A 24,901-nucleotide genomic window follows, 5' to 3' on the forward strand; every position below is an offset into this window, starting at 1 on the left:
TTTAAAAGATTCATAAAAAAACTGGGATCAGATTCCTTTTAGACACTATGTGACCCTGAGGATATTATTTACTATCTCTGAGTCTCAATTATCTTCCCTTTAAAATGTGACCATTATTGCTGCTCCATTTATCTTTTACATTAGGATCAATGCTATAATTTACATAAATGAGCAAATGTATCTGCATAGCAGTATAATATATATGTATATATGTATATATGTGTGTCTGTGTGTCTCATTTTTTTCTTGTAGCTACTGTTCCCGTTCTTATCTCTAAATAACTATCATGTGTTTGTTTTCCTTCATAAAATCTTGATTATTTTGCAGAGTGGGCAAGGTCTCTGGCAAAGAGAAAATTGAAGGATTTAGCACTGATGAAAAGTAAGTGACAAGTTAAACAATGGATATAATTTAGCTATACCTTTTAAAGCCTTCCCTCTTCTCCCAAGTGTTTTGAGACTCAAGGTCAAGAATTCCTAATAGCTTATATAACCATAATGGCATTATTCTTTAAGCATTTGTCAATTATTAACTTCTACTCACACTAATGCTTTTATATCTCTTTTAGTAATGAGAATCAATGTAAATATTTGTCACCAGGAAAATTATCAGTTATTATTTACACTTAAACAATACTGGCTAAGCTTTACAGTTCCTCAGTTAGAGTTTATACATGGTCATCAAATTGTAAATCAATTACTGACAAACACTTACTGTTGGTCTTTTGCAATGGAAAGGTCAGACTTCTAAGGAGAGCTCTGCAAGTGATCTGCTAATATGCTAAATATTTATTGATATAATCTGAGAACTGCCTTGTGTTTAAAATAAAAAGAAATTAGAGGAGGGGGTTCACAGTTGTTTTGAAGAGATAAACAGACACACTGGTTTCATGAAGCACATCATCTGACAGTAAGGAGCAAGGAGGTTATAATTATCATCATCTCCCTTTATTCTTCAAGAGTTGTGAAAGATTTGTTTTGTTTTGTTTTCTGGATAATGTCAGTTATGGCAGGTACATATTTCATCAATGTGATCTTTGATGACCCTGTGAAAAGGGTGAAGACTAATCTAAATTCTTTATGTGACATGTGTTTCCATGTCACCTTTTGCTATCTGTAGCTGAGATTTTTTTCTGGACATATGGATGGAAAACAGGTTTTGAAGCTGAGATAATTTCAGTACTTTGGTCCATAGCCCTGCACTATTGCTTATGCATTAGGTAGATATAATTATAATAACAATTCTCATCTATAAATATATGCTTACCAAGTGTTTTATTCAGCATAGTCCATAGAAAGAAATTTCTCAGGATCATACTTTAAGAGACTTGATCAGAATCACAAAATGAGATAACATATAATTGGGATACTACTCAAAACTTCCTAGAAAAAAGATTCTCCATCCACACCCCCAACTTCCATTTGTATGTTGTCTTTCTCCATTAGATTGTAAACCCTTTGAGGACAAGATTTGTCTTTATTTCACTTATTTGTACACTAAGTACCCCTAAATATACCTTATTAAATAAAATATGTTATTAAGCTCATATATTTCCAATCTGAACTCACTATGCAACATAAAAATACCACCCATTGTTATCATTGTCTTGGTTTGAACCAAGAGTCAAATCCAGATCTTCTAATTTCAAAGACACCCATTTTCCACTATTGATACCACTAAATCACTGATATTTACTTATTCTTTAATCTTAGACTTTAATAGTTAATGGAACTGCCCCTCTAAAATACAGATTTAAAACTTTATGTAACTTTGCACACTATTTCATGAGTTAGTGGGGCTGAAATATTAGTGATGATGATGATAACTCCAATTCATATACTGCTTTAAAGTTTTCAAAAGGCTTTATATATTTGATTATGTATATACATACATATATTTGTAATTCTATTTTATGTGTATATAGAACTGTATTTTATGTATGCTTGTGTCCATGTGTGTGTATGTGTGTGTGTGTGTGTGTGTGTGTGTATTCATGTATGTATGTATAAGGTTATTTGAGGCATGAATTGAATTTTTGGTTCTTTTTGACATCACATTCAAAATGCTATCATTTCTCCACTCAGATACTACCTTGGTGGTCTCCCACCTGGTATGAGAGCTCTTGAATCATAAGTAAACTTTTTCTTATATATAATATGGTATTTGGGCAGGCAGACAGCACTGTGGAAAGGAAAACACACCTGAAGTCAAGACAATACCTTTTCTTTAGTTCAAATCTGGCCATAGACACATTCATTGTATGACTCAGGATAAGTCATTTGCCTTAATTTCCTCATCTATAAAATGAGCTGCAGAAGAAATTGGCAAATAACTTTAGTATCCTTGCCAAGAAAGATGGAAGAGAATGTGTATAGGGTAAGTAGGAATTCAAATCCATTAGTATTTGTACTGTTTCCACTGCATGTGTGAATCTGAACATGTTTTATCAATTCTTAGTAGGAAACAAACAAACAAAACTTTTTAGATCATAATTTGTAAAAAAAAAAAAAAAAGTTTAGGTATTTTTAAAACATATTTGACAGAGAGTTGAAAACCTATAAAAGAAATTCCTGCTTAAAACATAGATCTTCAGACAAGCCCACACCAAGTACATCCTAATCTGATGAAAGTCTACCCTAGTATTAAGGTCATTAAGGAAGATTTAAGAGTTCCATTTTATCCCATTCAGTGTATAAATGTTTATTAAAAACCTACTATTTTCAAATGTTTTGTAATATTTTGGAAATAAAAGACAAAATATGAAAAAAATTAATTAAACATTATGTGATAAACTATATATTAAATAATGGGACAATGAACAAGTTTAAATGAGATATGTTTCAGAACTCTATATGTTTGTAATTCAATAAGGGGTTATGCCATGTGCACTCTTGATGGCAATATAAACTAAGATATGCCAACTGCATGTGAAAGGATATTCTAATGAAACTAAATTCCTCAAACAATTGATTACTTTTTGTTTTTGTTTTTATTTTTATTTTCTAATGGGAAATGGAAACTAGATTTTCCCTTTCTTTCACCTGACAAACACTACCAAAGTCATGTCTTCATGAAAATTTAATATGGACTCTTGAAAATTATTACTTTTAATAGTAACAACAAAAATCACCACAATATATAGCACTCACTATGTGTCAGACACTGTACTAAATGTTTTCCAAACATTGTATTTTTTGATCCTCACAAAAACTCCAGGATAAATGCTATTGTTATCACTATTCTATGGATTAGGATATTTAGGCAAAAAGGAGTTAAGTGACAGAGGTCAAAAATTCCGAATTAGCTACTTCTTTGAAAATCTTTCTCTCATTTTGAGCTTCTAATCCATAAAGTAAAACAAAAAATGGGATTTAGAAAGTACCTTTAATGTTGTCTGTAGGCCACTTTTGCGTTTTGAAATAGATGCTATTGAAGTACAGAAAGTCCATTTATCTGCCCATTGTCACATAGATGGCCAGCATCATTTCTAGGAAAGGGATGTAAGTCAGTCCTTTTCCAGTACAGCACCTTGCCTAAGCCTCTTTCTTCTTTGAGTCATACGACTGTACCAAATTTTGTACATGGGTCTCATTTTATTTCGTTAGTGTAGTTAAGTGGTGCAGTGAGCAGAATGTTTGGTCAAAAGTCAGGAAGAACTGAGTTGAAAACCAACCTCAGACACTATCCTATGAACTTGAGCAAGTTACTTCTTTCTGAACTTCATCAACTATAAAATTTGGATAACAATGGCTCTTTCCTAGGATTGTTAAAAGAACAAGTGGCATTTTAAGAGCACTTAACACAAAGTAAGGGCTTACTGAATGTTTATTCTCTTTTCTGTATCTTTTCAAGTTCTTATAGGTGAGAGTTTTTTGAGAGTTCTAGTTCCAAAAACCAGTCCTTTGATGATTTTGCTTTAAAGAATCTAAATTTTGGGGTATACTCACACTAGAACATGAAATTTATGTTCTTTTGTACTGTTTTCATAGATATTTATTCCAATACTTGTATTATTTTTCCTAGTAGAGCTACAAAAACAAACAACAGAATGGTGTCAAGAAAAGAGAGAGAAAAAAAAAAAAAAAAAAACCTCCAACTTACCAAGAAATAAAAGAGCCTGAGTTTTAGAAAGGAAAAAAAAATAGCAAAATTTGAGGCAGCTCTATCCTAAGAGACTTAACATTTCAAAATATATGTTTGAGAATAAATCAATAACATTCCTCACTTTCATATTCTGTGCTGACCCTTCAATCCTTTGTCATCATGCCATGCTTTGATATTATTTGTAACACTGAAAGACACAGAATAAAAACTGTCAAGATGATATCTATTTAAAAGCACCACTTTATTATAAAATCAAACCTCCTCCCGACTTGAAATACTTATGTTTTATCTTTTAAATAATTATGTGCTTATCCTTTTTGTAATACTATCAGTGTTAATAAGCCCTATGGAGAAGAGCTAATGGGAAGGATGGTAGGATTAAACCTTAGAAGGAGGAAACTATTAGGTGCTCACATCACCAAAATGTCTGAACACATTTCCTAGCAAAAATAAAAATAAAATTCTCTTTTAAAGCCCTCTATACCTTGATTCCTTCCCACCTTTCCATTTTTCTTACATCTTATTTTCTTTTCCCCATGTTTATATATTCCATGATTCAATAATGACAGCCTCATTATTTTTCCTCAAACAATACACTTCACTCCTTTGTCTTTTTACTGTTTATTTCTTAGGCATATAATCTTGCCTTATATTTTCTTCCTGGCTTTCCTGGTATCCTTCAGGTAAGGTCTCACCTACAAGAAGCTTTTGCTGGCTTTCCTTAAACATAGTGCTTCCTCTCTAGGATAAACTCAATTTATCCTGTATGTATCTTGATAGTACAAAGTTGTTTGCAAGTTATCTCTTCCAAAGGTATTGTGAGATCCATATGAATAGAAATTATTTTTATTTGTTTGCCTTTCTTTGTATCTCCAAAACTCAATATTGTGTATGGCGGATAGTAGATAATTAATGCATGCTTCTTGAAGTGGCAGACAAAACCAACAAATATTACCATTTTGCAGGTGAGGAAACTGAGGCAGAATGAAGTATAGAATCATTAGTTTAAATCTGAAAGGCATCTCAAGTGGTTATCTAGTCCAACCTTCTAACTTTGCAATTGAATAAATTGAGGATCATAGAAACCGTCATTCTGATAACCAACATTCATCAGCTCTTATTTTTTGCCAGGCACTATGTTAAGATTTGAGAATTCAAAATAAAACAACAATTTGGTGTCTTCTTTCAAGGACTCCATAACTAATTGGGAGGAAGGAGGAACATGCAAAATTATGTACATATATCATTAATGGAAAGAAATGGCAGATAGAAGATAGAAAGGAGTGAGAGGAAAAACTTCCTCTAGAAGATAAAATGAACTGAATCATAAAGTGAAACTCGGAATTTAGGATGTGGAATTGACAAGGAAAATATTTCAGGAATTGGGGCAGTGTATGAAAAAAGGAAAGGTGAGATGGAATTTTAAATGTAAAGGAGAGCAAGTGGGCAAGTGTTTCTGGCTCTTAATATAAAAGAAATAAAACTATTGTAAAGTACGGAAAGGGACAGGTTGTATATGAATTTTAAAAGAAGTTCTTATATGTGATCATGGAGATAGATAGGGAGCACTTGGGCACTCCTGAATGTCTGGTGAGGACTAGGGGGATAGTGATGTGTTATAGTAATATCTGCATTTAGGATGATCACTTTTGAATCTGATACAGAATATATGAGAATGAAGAAACAAAACAAAACAAAACAGCAACCTTGAGCCTAGAACAGTAAGAAAAATATAATGCCAAGGATTTATAAGTGAAAAGGGAAAATGATAAAATTTCAACTGAGATTTTCTTGTGCCCAATCCAACACATATTCTGCTGCTCCATACATTGCCTCTCACTTTAACTATAATCTATTTTTTTAGTTGTCCCTTCTAAAACTAAGATATCCAAATCTACCCATAATAATCCAAATGTTATATTATCAAGTATTTCCACTTTCCAAATGCCTCATCTTGAATTATATAACCTAGCATGACTTTGTAGATAAATAAACATATAAATGCATATATATTTACATTGAAACACTTAGGTTTCTATGTGTATTTATATATAAATACATTCAAATGTACATGTGCGTCTACACACATATGAATCTATTATGATACTTCAATCTTATTTAATTTGTATTCTACAAAATTTATAATTAAAACAAGCTATACAACTCCTGAGACCCTGATTTCTTTTCTTCTTTGTCAACTACAGGTAAGACTAAAAACCTAAAAAACTACGTATTTTCTAGGGGGGAAATATTTTTTGGGGGGAGCACCTGTATTTTTCTAAATATCTAGTTCCCTCATTCACATATTGATTTTAAAACTAAAAGAGGTGATCATTAGGTCTCAAATTAGCTTTTTAACTCCTGGGATGATATCTAGTAATCTCCAGTCTTATTGAAGCAATATATAATTTTGTCTTACAAAACTACTGCAAGAATCTCAGAGATACATTTCCAAAATAGAGCTTATGCTCTTAAGTATGTGCTAATTGTTTCTCACTTGACAGGAAAGGTCTAAACCAGAGGCACCCAGGGAAGACATTATGAGAACAGTCAGATTAGATTTGTGAGGACAATTAAGCCCAATTCTTTATGGCTTCTACAACATTCTTATTTTTGAAATATTTCTGCAGTTGAATCATTTGGCTTCTGGAAAGAGAAAAGATATTTATTAAATAAACAAAGAAGAACAATATCATAAATCCAATTACTCATTTATTATAAAAAGAAATAAACTGAACAACTAAAAAAGTTTTCAAGAAAACAATCATTTACTTCCTTACTCTTGTGTACCTAGTGCATATCTCTGCATAAAAGTTTGCTCCCCAAAAGATTGCTTAAATAAATCATTAATAATATTTACTATCATATAGAAGTTTAAGGTTTATAAAATATTTTAACAACTATTGAAAAGTAAGAAACTGAGGTACAGAGATATGCCATTTGCCCAATTTTGCAGAGCTAAGTGGGGATTAGATTAATATTCAACTCCAGATATTCTGAAGCTAAATCAGAAAATCTTTCCATTATACCACTCTAAATTCTTTTAAACTGAAACATGTTACATACATCTATGAGATTTCTACTTGTTCTCAATTTCCTCCACAATAACTTAGAATTGCAGATTTTTTAAATTACTATTTTGGATGGAAGCTATCTTTCCCATATTTGAATTATTGCCTCAAAGAAATGGCTATCAATACTTGTTGCTTTTGGCTTCATTTTTTTTGTTTAATATAATATTAGGTAGACCCTGTCTAGAAGGACCTTATACATTTACCTCCAGCACTGCCTGGCTGTCTCTCTCTCTGTCTCTCACACACAAACATCCAATGCATTTGTATAAACACACACACACACACAAAGAAAACTTAAAGCATAGAATGATAACAAAGGTGTAGAAATGTTACAGACAGAAAGGATCACAAAATAAAGACTTTTAGAGCAAGAAGTGACCAGTTTATAAGGTTAAAGATAGTAGATTTCAAAAACTTTTTTTTTTAAATAAATGTGACTAGGAGGTTGGTACCAACTGAAAATTGATTATTGTTGGTAGTAGTAATGGTGGTGCTGCTGATGGTAGCAATAGAGGTTTTTAAAGTCTCCGTTTTTATCTTTCAATGCTCTGAATCTGAGCTTGGCTCTCCACAGCAATATGTGCCACAAAAATAATGTGCTCAATTCCCTTTCTCTATACCTTTCTATGAGCCAGACCATTTATTTCCTATCCGTGGACCCTTTAATCAAATCTAGATTGAGCCACAGTTTAATGAGCAGGATTTAGGTCAGTAACATAGGAGAAAGCTATCAGACCAGCCTCACTTAAACTCCTACTCAGACTGGCAATGAAATTCAAATAAATAGATCCATCTCCTTTCTTGGGAATAAACCCCTACATTGTCCCTCAATCCTAGCAACTGTTTTCTTGTTACCCTAGGTCTCATTCCTTTCCTTGATTATCTATTCCACTGCACTGAGATTATCACACACTCCCTTTTGAATCTCTTGCCCCCCTTCACTCTTTTCCTCTCCTATCATTGCTCCCAAGTAACGGAATTCTGCCTCTGTCACTCAGTTTCCATGATTGGATTTGCTTACCTAAATTTTCTTGCTTAACCCTCCACTACCCCCTTATTTTCTCCTGAATAAATTCAAAATCACATCTTGGTATGCAAGGACCTCTATAGTATGATTATTCCCTTCACTTTCATACATAGTTAGCCATGAGTGTTCTCTCCAAGAAAAAGACAGTATATATCTCCCATGGAGTTTGAAGTTCTCACTGGAGGTTTGAAATATCTTTTTCTAACATTATTACCTTAAGTTTCCTATTACAGTATATTTTCTCTACTCTTAGCTACCAGTGATTAGCAACCTAGATGCATTCAACCAGTTTCAATTTTTCTAAGGGATATTTATGGTGAATGTAAGAAAGCAAAATAGAAATGTAACCAATTTACTCGATAGTTGTGGGACACTGTCCCTTGAGAAAGTAGGACTTTCTTAAGTCCTAAGAATGGGACAAGCTTAATGGAATTTTTTAATTAGCTTTATTCCTCCAGATTAACTTTTGAATGTAGGAAAACCACTGAATGTGAGTCAATTGATCAGCTAAGCTAATCAGAAAGACCCCTTTGACAGCTCAAATATTGTTTCAGACACTTACTAGCTGCATGAGTCTAGGCAAGTCACTGAACTTTCTATACCTTAGCTTCTCCCTCTGTGAAATGAGCCAGAATAAGCAAATGCAAACCACTGTAGCTTCTTTTCCAAGAAAAGTTTAAATGGGATCATGAAGAGTCAGTCATGTCTGGAAAAAACAACAACAAAACAGCCCTTCCACAAAACTCACAGACAGGCTTACTGGCTGAACACAAAACCAAGCAGGGACTTTAGCTCCTGGATATATATGATGGATGAGCATTTGGCTTATGAATCACATAAAATCATCTCTATCTTTAGTATTAAACATTAAAAAAGACAATATTTACATCATACATAAGAAATACCAGGGTCTTGGCCTCCCATCTCCATATCAGTCCCATATGAGAAAGGGCCTGTGCTTTCTTTTCCTCACACCCTCACTCCCCACAACAATTCTCCTGTGTTCTCCAAAAACCATGCATTCTGGCAAAAGCCAGCTTCAAGTTATTCATAGTAAATGTGAAAACCCTGGAACACTAATGCATGGTTGGTGGAGTTGTGAAGTGATTTAATCATTCTATAGGTCAATTTGGATCTGCAGAAAGGACTCTAAACCCTTTGATCCAGCAATATCATTATTGGGTCTGTATCCCAAAGAAATCATAAAAGAGGGGAAAAGTCCCACACGTACAGAAATATCTGTACAGCTCTTTTCATGCTAGATGGGAACTGGAAATTGAATGGAAGCCCTTCAGTTGGGGAATGGCTGAAGTTTTGGTATATGAATTTAATAGAATAATATTGGTTGATAAGAAATGATGAATAGGTGGTTTTAAGAAAGACTAGTGTGAACTGATGCTAAGTAAAGTAAGCAGAATCAAGAGAATATTGTACACAATATTAGCAAGATTATGTGATGATCAAATATGATAGATTTAGCTTTTCTCAGCAGTACAGTGATCAAAGACAAGCCCAAAAGATTTGAGATGAAAAATGCCAGCCATAGCCAGAGAAAGAATTATGGAGATTGAATGTGGAATAGAACATTGAATGTGGAATGTGGAAAAGAAAAACAATCACCAGCATCAAAAGTGAAAAGGGTGAACTTAACACCAATGGAAAAAAAAAAAAAAAAGCAATAATTTGGAGTTATTTTGCCCAACTCTATGGCAGCAAGTTTGACAATGTAATTGAAATGGATGAGCATTTACAAAAATATAAGTAGATGAGGTAAACAGAAGAGGCAATAAAATGCTTAAATAATTCCATTTTAGAAAAAAGAAGTTGAACCAGTCATTAATGAACTCCCTTGGTAAAAATTCTCAGGGTCATGGTATTCACAATTGTTTTTTATCAAAAAGTGGATTTTATCAAAAATCAAGGCATTGATACTTAAACCAGAAAGAGCCAAAAAAGAGAAAGGATATTACAGACCAAACATTCTAATGAATATTAAAACTTATCAGCAGGATAATAAATTATCACCAAGAATAAGTTATACCAGAAATGCAGGACTGGTTCATTAATAAGAAAATCATTACCATAATCAAACATATCAATAACAAAACCAACAGAAATGATATGATAAGCTCAATAGATGCAGAAAAATCTTTTGACAAGATGCAGAATCCATTACTATTAAAAACATTAGTGAGCATAAGGATAAATGGAACTTTCCTTAGAATATAGCAGTATTTATCTAAAACCAGTAGCAAGCATTACTTGTAATGGAGAAAAACTGGATGCATTCCAAATAAGATCAGAGGTGAAACAAGAGTCCCATTATCAGCACTATTATTTGAAATGTTGGTTTTAGAAAAAAGAAAAGAAATTAAAGGAATTAGAATAGGCAATGAGGAAACAAACATCACTCTTTTCAGATGATATGATGATATACTTACAGAATCTTAGAAAATCCAAAAACCTATTGGAAATAATTTACAACTTTAGCAAAGTTTCGGGATATAAAATAAACCGGTACAAATCATAAGTATTTCTCTATATTACTGACAAAGCCCATCAGTAAGACATAAAAATAGAAATTTCATTTAAAATTACTGTAAACAAAATAAACTACTTGTTGGTCTACCAGTAAAGAGAAACCCAAGAAATATATGAACAAAATTACAAAACACTTCTTACACAAATAAAATGACATCTAAATAATTGGAAAAATATTAATTGTTTATGGGTAGGCCGAGCTAATATAATAAAAATGACAATTCTGCCTAAATTGGTCTACTTGTTCAGCATTATACCAATCAAAGTTCAAAAGCATTATTATATAGAACTAGAAAAAATAATAACCAAATTCTCTGGAAGTACAAAAGGTCAAGAATATCAAGGGAATTCATGAAATAAAATATAAAGAATGATAGTTTAGCAGTACCAAACCTAAAATATATATTATAAAGCAGCAGTAAACAAAACCATTTGACATTGGCTAAAAAATAGGATGGTGCATCAGTGAAATAGATTTGATACATGACCCAATAATCAAGGCCTATAGCAATCTATATTATAGCAAACTGTATTATAAAGCAAAAGTCATCAAAACTATTTGATACTGGCTAAGAAACAAGAGTATTTGATTGATCACTGCAATAGGTTAGGTACACAGGACAAAATAGTCAATTACTATAGTAATCTAGTGTTTGACAAATCCAAAGACCCCAGCTTTTGGGATAAGAATTCACTATTTGAGAAAAATTTCTGAGAAAATTGGAAATTAGTATGGCAGAAACTTAGCATTGACCAACACCTAACACCATATAAAAAATAAGCTTGACGTGGGTTCATGATATAGGCATACAGAATGATATTATAAACAAATTAGAACAATATAGGATGGTTTACCTCTCAGTATGGAGAAGGAAGGAATGTGTGTACAAAGAACTGGAACTCACAATTGATCACCAAATAGATAATTTTGATTACATTAAGTTAAAAAGATTTTGTACAAACAAAACTAATGAAGACAAGATTAAAAGGGAAGTAATAAAGTGCAAAAAACTTTTTTGCATATTTTAAAAATATAAATATAAAATTCTGATAAAGGATTCATTTCTAAAATAGAAAATTAACTCAAATTCATAAGAATATAAGTCATTCTCCAATTGATAAATGATCAAAGGATTTTTAGATGAAGAAATTGAAACTATTTCTAGTCGTATGAAAAGGTGTTCTAAATCACTATTGATCTGAGAAATGAAAATTAAGATAACTCCAAGAAACCACTACATATCTCTCAGATTGGCTAAAATGACAAAAAAAGATAATGACGAATATTGGTGGAGATTTGCAAAACTGGGACACTAATACATTGTTGGTGGAATTGTAAATGAATGCAATTATTATGGAGAGTAATTTGAAACCATGCTCCAAAAGTTATCAAATTGTGCATACTCTTTGAACCAGCAGGGTTTCTCTGGGCTTATATTCCAAAGAGATGTTAAAGGAGGGAAAGGGACCTACGTTGCAAAAATGTTTCTGGCAGCTCTTTTTGTAGTGGCTAGAAACTGAAAACTTGAGTGGATGCCCATCAGTTGTAGAATGGCTGACTAAGTTATTGCTTATGAGTGTTATGGAATATTATTATTAATCAGCAGATGATTTCAGAGAGGCCTGAAGAGACTTACATTAACCAATGTTAAGTGAAATGAGAAGAAGCAGATCATTGTACATGGCAACAACAAGCTTGTATGATTATCAATTCTGATAAACGTGGCTTTCTTTAATAAGGAGATGATTCAGATCAGTTCCAATAGTCTTTTGATGAAGAGACCCATCTACACCCAGAGAGAGGAGTGTAGCAACTGAGTGTTGACCACAACAAACCATTTTCTCTCTTTTCATTATTATTTGGTTACATTTTATTTTCTTTCTCATTTTTTTTCTGCTGGTTTGACTTATTTTATGCATCAAAATAGTATAAATATGTATGCATACATTGGATTTAGCATACATTTCTACCGTGTTTAACATATATTGGATTACTTGCCATCTAAGGAGTGGGTGAGGGAAAATTGGAACACAAGGTATCGCAAGCATTAATGTTCAAAAATTGTTCATGCATATGTTTTGAAAATAAAAAAGTTTAATAATAAAAAAAAGACCAAACAAAAAATACTCTGATCTATTAGTGTGTCTCCTGGGTCTGAATGCCAAAATAATCATAAAACAGGGAAAAAGATACCCATCTGCAAAGATTGTTTGTAGCAGTTCTTTCTGTAGTGGCAAGAAACTGGAAAATGAAAGGATGCCCATCAGTTGGGGAATAATTTAATAAGTCATGGTATATGGATAGAATGGAATATAATTGTTATGTAAGAAAAGATGAGCAGACTGATTTCAGAGAAGCTTGAAGGTACTTACATGAAATGATGTTTAGTGAAGTCACCAGATCCAAGAGAAAATTGTACACATAATAAAAAGGTTAGGTGATAATCATCTATGATGGACTTCACTGCATTCAATAATAAGATGATTCATAACAATTCCAATAGACTTGATATGGAACTTGCCATTTGCATCCAGAGATAAAATTATGGATTTTGAATGTGGACTAAAAAATATAATATTTTCATCTTTTGTTGAGGTTGTTTTTTTTAATTGCTTTTTTTTTCTCTTGTTCTTTTCCCTTTTGATTTAATTTTTTCTTGAACAATATGTCAAATATGGAAATATATTTAGAAAAATTGAACATGTTTAACTCATGTTGGATTGCTTGCTTTCTTGAGAAAAGGGGAGGGAGGAGAGAGTGAGAAAAATTTGGAACACAAGGTTTTGCAAGGGTGAATGTTGAAAACTATATTTGCATGTATTTTGAAAAATACAATACTATTTTAAAAATAACTTTTTCTCCTTCAAAAAAATCCTCCTATGATATATACTTAAGGCTTTTTACTACTCTGATTGCAATCTATTCAATTCTTTCCAGCTTTATAGTGTCTGTCAAAAATAATGATACTGCAAAATGAACAACATACTCTAAGTATTTTCTGAACAAGGCAGAAAATAGGAGAAACTGACTACTATCTGTTCAAAGGGTGTTGTGAATATTTTTTTCTTGTCTTCATTTTATTTTCTTCATTGCATTTATAAAATAAGTTTTTACACCTTGACTTTATTTAAATGATATGATAGGGGCTCCAATGTTATCTTCTCTTCTAGAAGTAAAATTAGTTTGTAATTTGAGCATACGTAATCATCATTTGGCCATAGATATTAAAGAGCCCATACAGTTTAGTCTATATATAGAATGTATACAAGTAGAATAATCATTGTGAAATTTTCTTCTTCTCCATTCCTGATAGAAGTGAATTTCTGTATCCCCAGTACTTCTTCCCCAACACTCACCACACCCTTGTCATAATCAACAGCAATATGATGCAGAAAATATTACACTACATTTAATATCAGAAAGATCTGAGTTCAATTATAACCTCAGACACTTATAAGTGAAATGTGTAGTGCTAGGCAAATCAACTGCAAAATGAAATCTTTGTTGTACCTAACTCACCAGATTGTGATGATGATCAAATAAAATAAAATTTCTAAAATTATTAGCTCAGTGCCTATCACAAAGTTAGTACTTAATAAATGCTTCTTGAAACCTTCACTACTTTTCCTAGAGGAAATCAGTTTTGCACTTGAAGGTTTTTAATTTTTGCTCTGTAACCTATTATTATGTTTTATCTTACTTGTTTCTCTTCAGTTTTAATATTGTGCATTATAAGTTTTCTCATAAACCTAATGATCTATTTTCTATCATTCTATCATATAAGGAAGTATTAATCTCAAATAAAAATGGGACATTTAACAACTAGGGGACTTAGAAAAACTTAACGTTGCCTATGTTCTACTGTAATGATCGAGTATTTAAAATCAGCTGGAGTCAGGAATTCAGGTTAAGGGGAAAATCTTCAATATTTATTGAAGTGAAGAGGTGAATAAAGATTGCAATAGCAAATATAGGCAAGAAAAATTGCGATAGCAAATATAGGCAGTTGCAACAGGAAGGCAGCTAAGAGAGACCTATCGAGCCGAGCCAACCGTGGAGCCAACCGTGGCAATGGCAGTCCCAAAAGTCTCTCCTCCCCTTCCTTTTCCACTCCCCTGCCTCCACCCACCAAAATCGTCATTTCCTATACAACACATCAGGACTTGCACAAAGAGTGGGTGGGGGCCATTCTTTCTCCAAGCTTACATATTAATAGAGTATAGTCCAATTACTATTTAGCCTCATGTGCTTGGGAGCTCAGTGCATCAACTCAAGCCTCAGCCCATTACATTCTATAATACTATATCCTGATTTGGGGGGCATGACTTCTTGAATAAATAAATTAGTATTAGAAAGATGTAGAAGAATATACATATATAAAACTATATATACACACATAAATTCATATATAAGGATGTATATATGATAGCTGAGAACACAAAAGAGGCAAAAGATAATTCCTACATTCAAAAGGCATATACATTAGTAAGGGAGACAACATGAAGACTAATATACATACAGCAAGTTATATAAAGGATAAATATGGGATAATTAAAAAAGAAAAAAAATGATATATAGAATGTTTGGAGAAAGCTTTCTGTTGAAGGTGGAATGTTCATGGGGACTTAAAGAAAACCAGGCAAATTAGTAGTCATATTGAAAGAGAAAGTTCAAGAGAAAATCCCAGGAGCCAAGTGATAGATACTCTTGTCTGTGTAATAGCCAGGAGGTCAATGCTACTGAATCAATGATTATATTCAGAAAGTAAGGTGCAAGAAGACAGGAAAAGTATAAAAGGGCTAAGTTATAAAGATATTTGAATGTTAATAAGAGCATTTTGTATTTAATCCTGGGGGTAGTAGAAAATCATTGGAATTTATTAAATAGGGTTTATTACACTTCAGAGAAATCACTTTAATTGTTCCATAGGAGATGAATTGAAGTCAAGAGAGTGATTCAAGGTGGACAAACCTACTAGCCAGCAGTAATTCAAGTATGTGGTGATGAGGGCCTATACTAGAATTGTGACAATATTAGAGAAGACAAGGAGCATATTCTAGAACTATATCAAAGATAAAATTGGCAGGCCTTGATTAATTAACAAGATTAATTATTGGGGATGAACTGTAGTTAAGAATTCAAAATGATGAATGGTTGTCAGCCTTAGGAACTGGGAAGATGGGAAGGTGATATTGTCTTCTACAGCAATCAGGAAGGTAAGGTATGAAGGAGGGCAACATTTAATCATAATGTTAATGAGTTATGTTTTGGAAATATTGAGGGTAAGGTGTCTATTGAACACTAAATGTTAACCCTTTGAATATTTCTAGATATTCACGCAATATATTTTGTTTCTAATCTCTATATGTTAAATATATTTGGCAAATTTTTACTGATTTGGATTGCACTTTTGATAAACAGAATAATAAATATTTTATTATTCCAATGTGTCATATCACTCAAACACACAATACTTTTCCTTCTAAAATGGATTACAATGAAACATATATTAAATTATGAAATGGATAAAGATCCCTTAGATACATGTGTAAGCAAAAATTAGACAACCACGGAATTCACAATTACATCTTAGTTTTTTATGAAGATGTTCAAAAATATGTTGCCAACTCTAATACTTATTAATTATATATGACTGAGCAACTAACATCTCTCTCAGTCCAAATTTCTTCATATGTAAAATGGGGCTAATTTTTTGGGTAGAGGGAAGGCCAGTATGAAGAATGTAAACAATGAATCTAAAAATGCTGTAAACCTAAAATCTACATATAGGATAGTTACAGGTGTTCTTAAATAGAGTAGGTAATCAGACACAAGTTTATAGCAGTAAATAGGACCTCTGAAATAAAGATCTTTGTTCATCAAAATATCATGCATTCAGGTATAAAATAGTTTGATTAATCTCATTGTATACCAATAAAGAGAAATTTGTTCTCCAATTTCATATTCAATGAATTTATCTTATAATAATCCTAATTGCAAATTTCCAAAAGTACTAACTTTGTTCACATTATCCAGAGGTAGCAGATTTCAAGCCTGTTATTCAGTAACTGGAGTATGAGAAAAAGAACCTTTTCTAATCATATGATTTTGAGCCAATTCTCTCTTCCTCTGTGGGTTTCAGTCTCCTGGATTATAAGATCATAGCATTGGAAAAGTTGACTTCTAAAGATCTCTTTCAATTTTGTATTTCAAGGCTTTTGTTTTTAACTCTATACCCTATTATTGGGTTTTTTTGTTTATATTACTTGTTCCTTTTCAGTTTTAATATTGAACATAATAAGTTTCCTTCTAAACCTAATGACCTATTTCCTATCATATTATCATCTAAGGAACTTCTGGAATCTCAAATAGAAATTGGAGCCCCAAATATCTTGATTTAGAAAACCCATTGTTAACATTACGTATATTCTACTGCATTTCTATTTCTGAATTGTATTTTCATCTGGTTCCTGCCATTCTCAGGAATATTGGAGCTGAGATATATGACATCTTTGGTCTAAAATATTTTCCATTTATGGCATTCTTTCTTTATTTTACTGGCATTATTTCTTCTAAAGTTCATGCTGTGATGAGCTATTTCAAATTTTTGTCCAGAGGAAAATTATATTGCCAAGATCATTACAAAGTCTAACATATATATATATATATATATATATATATATATATATATATATATAATTCATATATATAAATACAAAGGTTATGTATGTATATATATATGTGTGTGTATGTGTGTGTGTATATATATATATATAGTGTATGCATTATATGTGTCTCTATATGTATATATGTATGTATATATACCTTTTTCTTGGCTGTTTCTTGTCATCTTTCAAGATAGCTGAAATCTCACCTTATTTATGATTCTTTACAATTTTCCACATAAATAGGATGTAAACTCCTTGAGAATATGGATCAGATTTTTTGCCTTTTTCTATAACTTCAAAATCTAACTCGGTACTTGGCAGAAAGTTAATGCTCAATAAACAATTGTTTTATTCTAAATGAATACTACCCACTTCAGTGCTATAAAGAGGAGGAACACATACCCCCTTACTGTTTTCAATGCCTTGCATACGACCAACAAACTATTATTGTTTAGTTATCACTGTAATGTTGTTATACTTTTGATTAAGTTCTATAATTCTGTATTTCCTACAATATCAGACTTATACTTTTCTTTTCCAATTTCAAAGGTCCAGTAATCTGTCTTTTCAGAGACTGTAATCTATCTTCTTTTCAGCTTTATGTTCCACTGCACACTTAAAACAATATTTTATATAGTGACTTCTTCATTTCTGTGACTTTCTAATTCCTATCTACCTATTTAATGCTACACCACAAGTTCCACTATTTTTGGTTTCATATAAGCTTTTTCTAAAGTTCCTGGATTATAATTATGAACAGTGCCTCCATAAATACCATTTGGAATGATTTCTACTTATACATGATTTTCTTGAATTTCTTTATCAAAGTAAATCATAAACAAGCTTCTGGTGATGGAACTACCTCAGATTGTCTAGTTCCCAATGGGATTTTCTTATAAAGCCTTATACAATAGTAAAAAATACACGAATATAGTCCAAGGTCCCCTATAGACCACTGGGACAATGGAGTTGGAATTCAATAGTGGACTCAAATCTTACTTTTTTTTTATAGCCTGAATTAAAGTATTCCACTTCAAATCTAATGGTCGATGGACAAGCTCTTAATAAATTTCACTTGGGCACATGCCACTGGTGAAGAATCAAGTGAAATGTTCGAAGAGAATTAGCTTATTGTTCCATTTTCATATAATCCTCTATCACAACATACTATTGACATTGGACAAATGATTCACCCTTTTTATACTGAGTCACAAGAATTTAACATTATTTTAATAAGGGAAATAATTTCAACCTATGTTATAAAATGTTATCTTTACTTGGTGTCCAATTGTAATACTTTAATGTGATATAGAAGTGACCCCAGACTCTTAGAAATAATTCCATCAGTCCTAGAATGTGCTACTAATCAGGGAACATTTTGGATATGTTTTTGCCAAAGAAATATTAAATAAATATTTTAAATAATAAATATAATATTAAATAATATTTAAATATATAAAGAAAACAAAATAGATTAATTAATTAATAGATAACTAAATATATAAATGCATAAATGAAATGTCTTTAAGTATCTAACAAATGCAAATACTTTGGTAGGAAGTCAACCACCAGAGGAAGAGGGTGATTGTTCCTTTCCCTTACATTTAAATTCAAAAAAAGATTTCCTACAGGAATAGGATGTGTTGAGGTCTATATAGGGGGAAAAAAGATCTGAATTGATAAAATTATAGCTTCTGCTAGTGATAAAGATCAATTTATTGATTCTGTGCAGGGTGAGAGAAGAATTTTCCTTTTTAATCATACTTGAAAAGTTTTTTATAGGCATATTCAGGAAGATTTATATTTTTTACAATGAAATTAAATTTTCATTCCAATAACATGTTTAAAGTTTTTTTTTTTTTTCCTTTTCTACATCTCCATTCCAGTTCGAGGTGAGTAGCAGTTATGTTTACTTCAATTCTGGGCCATAAGTCTGTTGAGATAATAAAACAATTTTCATCCTTAAAATAAATTACTCATCATTTCCCTTGGTATACACGAAAAAATGTGCTATCATCAGTATGTAAAGTTTTCTGTTGACAAAATGCAGTAGCAAGAATAATTGGTTTCACATTCACACACACTATAGTCAGCTCAGGTATTGGGAAAAGACTTATCACTCTGTTCTTTCATTAGAATTTTGTCAAGAATAGACTAATTTGTAGACAATTTTCTGTTTTCTTTCAATTTCTTAGATTCCAAATATAGCAACTTTATGTTAAATGTGGTAGAAATAAATGTTAAATCTAATATATGTATACATATTCATACAATTTATACAAGCAAGGGAAGAGAGATGAGATACCTTTGGATTGAGAATGGAAGCATACTCTGTAATGAAGACCCGGACTTTAGTGGGCATCCAGGTCAGATCAGCAGAATTCACAATATTTTAATCTTAAAGTTATCAAAGATCTAAAAAAGGCTTACACCCTTTATGGGTCTACATCATCTTATGTTAGTTAGAATGCTGATAGAAAATTTGGCTTATGAAATGCAAACTCCTTATTATGGGATAGTATCTAACAATATATACACCAATGTGTAAATTAGTGTATGCTATGAAACCAACCCAGAATGGAAAATTTTATTGGCCATATCTCCAAAAAGAGTCCTTCTTAAGGATAGCCTGGCCATTACATAACTGGCCATGACTTTTTGAAGAAAACGTTACTAAGATCCTTTTTAAAGGACTGACCATCTTCACAGATGAGTCCAAACAGAACATTAGTGCTGTATATTTTCCTGACTTAGCTATAAAAAGAATAGTTAGAACTTCTTTTCAATCCACTTAGCAGAATGAGTTATATGCAATTATAGTTTTCCAGGACCTATTTTTTTTTTTAATGGAAATTCAAAGGCAGATTGCCTTCTAACCATGTTAACACTCCCCTTGCATTTTGATAGGAGGAAAAGTCATGCACAAATAGAATCTCCCAGTAATCTTAGAATACTTAAAATACTTATTATTATTAATTAATACTTAATAATAAAAAGCAAAATTTTGATATATTAAATTCAAAAGCTTTTGTACATATTAAAAATAGAAAAAGTGTGTGTGTGTGTGTGTGTGTGTGTGTGTGTGTGTGTTTAATAGAGAGGGAGGAAAGGAAGTGAGAAGGAGGAGACAGAGAGAAAGGGAAAGGAGGGAAGGAGTCAAAGAGTGAGAGGGAGGAAGAAGATGTACATCATCTTTTAAGAAGTGTTAATTAAATCCATGGGAAATGATAAATTCACCAGATGAAGTAGTTTAAAAGGAAGAGCAAGAAGGACCGACACTTGACAGATATCTTTGATTACTGGGTATAATCTGGATGAAAATCTATCAAAGCAAACAGAAAATAAAAAATCAGATTTGCATTAGACAAATCAGATTGGATCAGTGTCATTAAAATCTAAAGAGTAAATATTATCCAGAAAGACAGTAATGCATAGTGTTAAAAGTGGCAGAGAAGTAAAAGAGTACGAGGATTAAGAAATGGCTCTTAAATTTGGCAATAAATAAGTCATTGGTAAATTTGGAGACAACAGTTTTGTTACATGAAGAGATCAGAAGCCACACTACACAGAGTTTAGAAGGGAGCAAAAAATTGGAAATTCTGAATGTAGAAGACTTTTTAAAGAATGTTCCCGGGAAAGGGGGAAGAGATATCTGATAAGTGCTAATGGTAATGATTGGATGTTGTATGTGTATGTGTGAATATTGATGAAAAAATCTTAAAATATTAGCAAAGAGATTACAGTAAATTATTACCAGGATAATTCACGATAACTGAATAGGATTTGTATCAGGAATGTAGGCTGGTTCAATATTAGGAAAACAATTAGCATAATTGACTATATCAATAACCAAACTAACAGAAAACCTATTATTATCTCAATAGAGGCAGAAAATGCATTCAACAAAATCCAAAACCCATGCCTAGTAGAAATACTACAGAGCATAGGAATAAATGTAATTTTCCTTAAAAATATCAGTAGCATCTCATCAGTAAGCATCATATGAAATGGTGATAAACTAGAATCATTTCCAGTAAGATCAGGGAAGAAACAAGGTTGGCCAGTGTTACCATCACTATTCAATCTTGTATTAGAAATGGTAGCTTTAGCAATAAGAGAATAAAAAGAAATTAAAAGAATTAGAGTAGGTAATAAGCAAACAAAACTACCATTCTTTGCAGATTATAAGATATTATACTTAGAGAGTCACAAAGAAACAACTAAAACTACTAGATACAATTCACAACTTTAGGTAAGTTGCAAGAAAAAAACAAATGCACAAAAATCATCAGCATTCCCTGGAAAGTACAACAGCAAGAGATTTTAAAAATCCATTTAAAATAACTGTAGATAATATTAAATATTTGGCAGTATACTTACCAAGACAAAATCAGGAAGTATATGAACACAATTACAACACACTTTCCATACAAATGAAGTCTGATCTATACAATTGGAAGAATATCAAATGCTTATGGGTAGGCCAAGCTAATAAAATAATAATAAAAATTCTGCCTCAATTGGTCTACTTATTCAATGCCATATCAATCTAACTGCCAAGAAATTATTTTACAGAGCTAGAAAAATTATAACAAAGTTCACCTGGAATAACAAAAGATCAAGAATTTCAAGGGGATTAAAAAATACACACACACACACAAAAGTAGCCTAACTGTACCAGACCTAAAACTATATTGTAAAGCATCAGTCATCAAAACCATTAGGTATTGGCTAGGAAATAAAATAGTTGATCAATAGAATAGCTTTGGTTCAGAAGACACAATAATCAATGACTATAATAGTCTAGTGTTTGCTAAAACAAAGGTATGCAGCTTCTGGTATAATAATTCACTATTTGACAAAATTTTCTGAGAAAATTGGAAAACAGTACGGCAGAAACTAATCATCGACTTAACATCTAATACCCTATACCAAGGTAGAGGTAGAAATGGGTTCATGATTTAGATACAAAAAACAATACTCTAAGCAAATTAGAAGAACACGAGATAGTTTAACTCTAAGATCTGTGGAGAAAGAAGGCATTTATGACCAAAGAAGAACTAGAATACATTATAATATGCAAAATGTATAATTTTGATTATATTAAGTTCAAAAGTTTTTGTATATATAAAACAATTCAGAAATAATTGGAAGGTGAAAACTGGGAGAATTTATATCCAGAGGTACTATAAAGGCTTCATTTCTATAAAATACAGAGAATTGACTCAAATTTATAAGAATTCAAGCTGATCTTCAATTGATAAATGGTCAGAGGATATGAACAGATAATTTTCAGATGAAGAAATGCTCTAAATCACTATTGAGCAGAAAAATGCAAATTAGGGTAACTATGAGACAGACAAACCTGCCAGGAATTTTGCCAAGGATCTTTCCTCAAGTCTAGAGTCCAGAATCTCCATCTTTCTCCTCCTTATCCTGCAGTCAAATGAGCTCTGTCCTCTGTCACCCCCCCCCCCAATCCTTGCCAACAACTATCATTACAACAAATATTGAGCCAACACCAATGATGATAAGGGCCATTTTTTCCAAACATATGCTAATAGAGTCAATGTCTTATTTCAAATAGGTAATTAGCCTTAAGTGCTAGGTTGTCTGATTCAAGTACATCTAAGTTTCAGCCCTTTATATCCTTGAGTCATTCATTTCCATTTCTTCAATTCTGATTTTTAATGAATTATTTTCATTTACTTTTTAAATTTCTTTTTGTAATTGTCCAATTGAGTTTTTAAGTGAGTTGTTTTGTTCTATGGAGTTTTTTATTTTTCTTTTTTCCCATTTTCCCAATTTTATTTTTTAGAGAGTTATTTTCTTTTTTCCAATTCACTAATTCTGTTTTCCTTGGAATTGTTTACCTTTTCAATTCACTAATTCTGTTTTTCAGGGGTTTTATTTCTTTATCCACTTTATATTTAAATGAGTGGGATGACTTATCCATACGCTCTTGCCAAGCTTCCCGTTCCTTTCCCCATTTTTCTCCCAGCTCTCTTGTAAGAGCCTTTTTTAACTTCTTCCATAAGAGTCTTGTGTGTTGGGAACCAGATCATATCCCGCTTTGGGGATTCATTTGGAGACAATCAGTTTTTAGTCTCCTCAGGGTTTGAAGTCTGTTCTCTATCCATATAAAAGCTCTCTAGAGTTAGATCACCCTTTAATTTTTGGCTCATTTTGTCAAAAAAGAATTAAAGAAAAAAAATTCCATAGAAGAAAACAACTCACTTAAAAACTCAATTGGACAATTAGAAAAAGATATAAAAAAAGTGAGTGAAGAAAATACTTCATTGAAAATCAAAATTGAACAAATGGAATTGAATGACTTGAGGAGACACCAAGAATCAGTCAAGCCAAACCAAAAAATGAAACAATGGAAAAATAAATGTCAAATACCTTCTTGGAAAAACAACAGACCTGGAAAATAGATCTAGAAGAGACAATCTGAGGATTATTGGACTTCATGAAAATTATGTTGAAAAAAAAGCAAATGAGGTCTGCTTTTTTGAGCTGTATGATATTATGAAGCTTCCTCTACAGACTGAAGGAGGTAGCAGTGAGGCAGCAGCAGAACAACAATGGCTGTGTCTACGCTCTGAGACTTGAGCATGCTGAATCACTCCTGATCTTTGGTAGGGGTGGCCAGGTCCCAAGGGACTTTACCATTTAGGGATTAAAAGTAGCTACATTGTGGTAAAGTTCTCTCTGCAGATTTTCTGCTGGCTGAGCTCACAACCCACCCTTTCTGGTCTGCTCAGTTTGAACTGCCTGCTGTGCTCTCCCTGCCCACTATGCTCTCTTGCTTGCCTGCAATCTGCTCCTAATCTAACTGTCCTCACCCGTGAGCAAATGCACAGGAACAAAAACAGACCTTTTCTGGTGAATTTCCAGGACATCATCTGTTGGTAAGGTATTTGTTGATTTTTTCAGTCAAGCACTAACTCTGAGGCCTTATCATGAAAAAAAAAAAATAGTATCCTGAGGGCAAGAAAGACCTTAGATAGATGTGCGTGTCCTCTCAGCCATCTGGGCCAGATGTCCTTGGTGATGTCACATGATATATAATTGTATAAACATGTATACATATATTTCTACCATGTTTGAAATATATTGGATTACATACCCTTTAGGGGAGGAGGTGAGGGAAAGGAAGGGAAAACTGAGACACAAGGTTTTGCAAGGGTCAATGTTGAAAAATTGTCCATGCATATATTTTGAAAATAAAAAAAAAAGCTTTAAAAAAACAAATAAAGAAAGAAAAACATACCTTTTGATCCAGTAGTATGTTTACTGGGTCTGTATGCCAAATCAATCATAAAGAAGAGAAGAGGATTCACATGTGCAAAGATTATTTGTAGCAGTTCTTTCTGTAGTGACAACAAACTGGAAAATGAACTGCTAAGTGAAGTGAGTAGAACCAAGAGAACATTGTACACAGCAACAAGGTTATGTGATTATCAAATGTGATGGACTTGGC

Source organism: Antechinus flavipes, chromosome 2, assembly GCF_016432865.1.
Source record: "Antechinus flavipes isolate AdamAnt ecotype Samford, QLD, Australia chromosome 2, AdamAnt_v2, whole genome shotgun sequence".
NCBI lineage: Eukaryota > Metazoa > Chordata > Mammalia > Dasyuromorphia > Dasyuridae > Antechinus > Antechinus flavipes.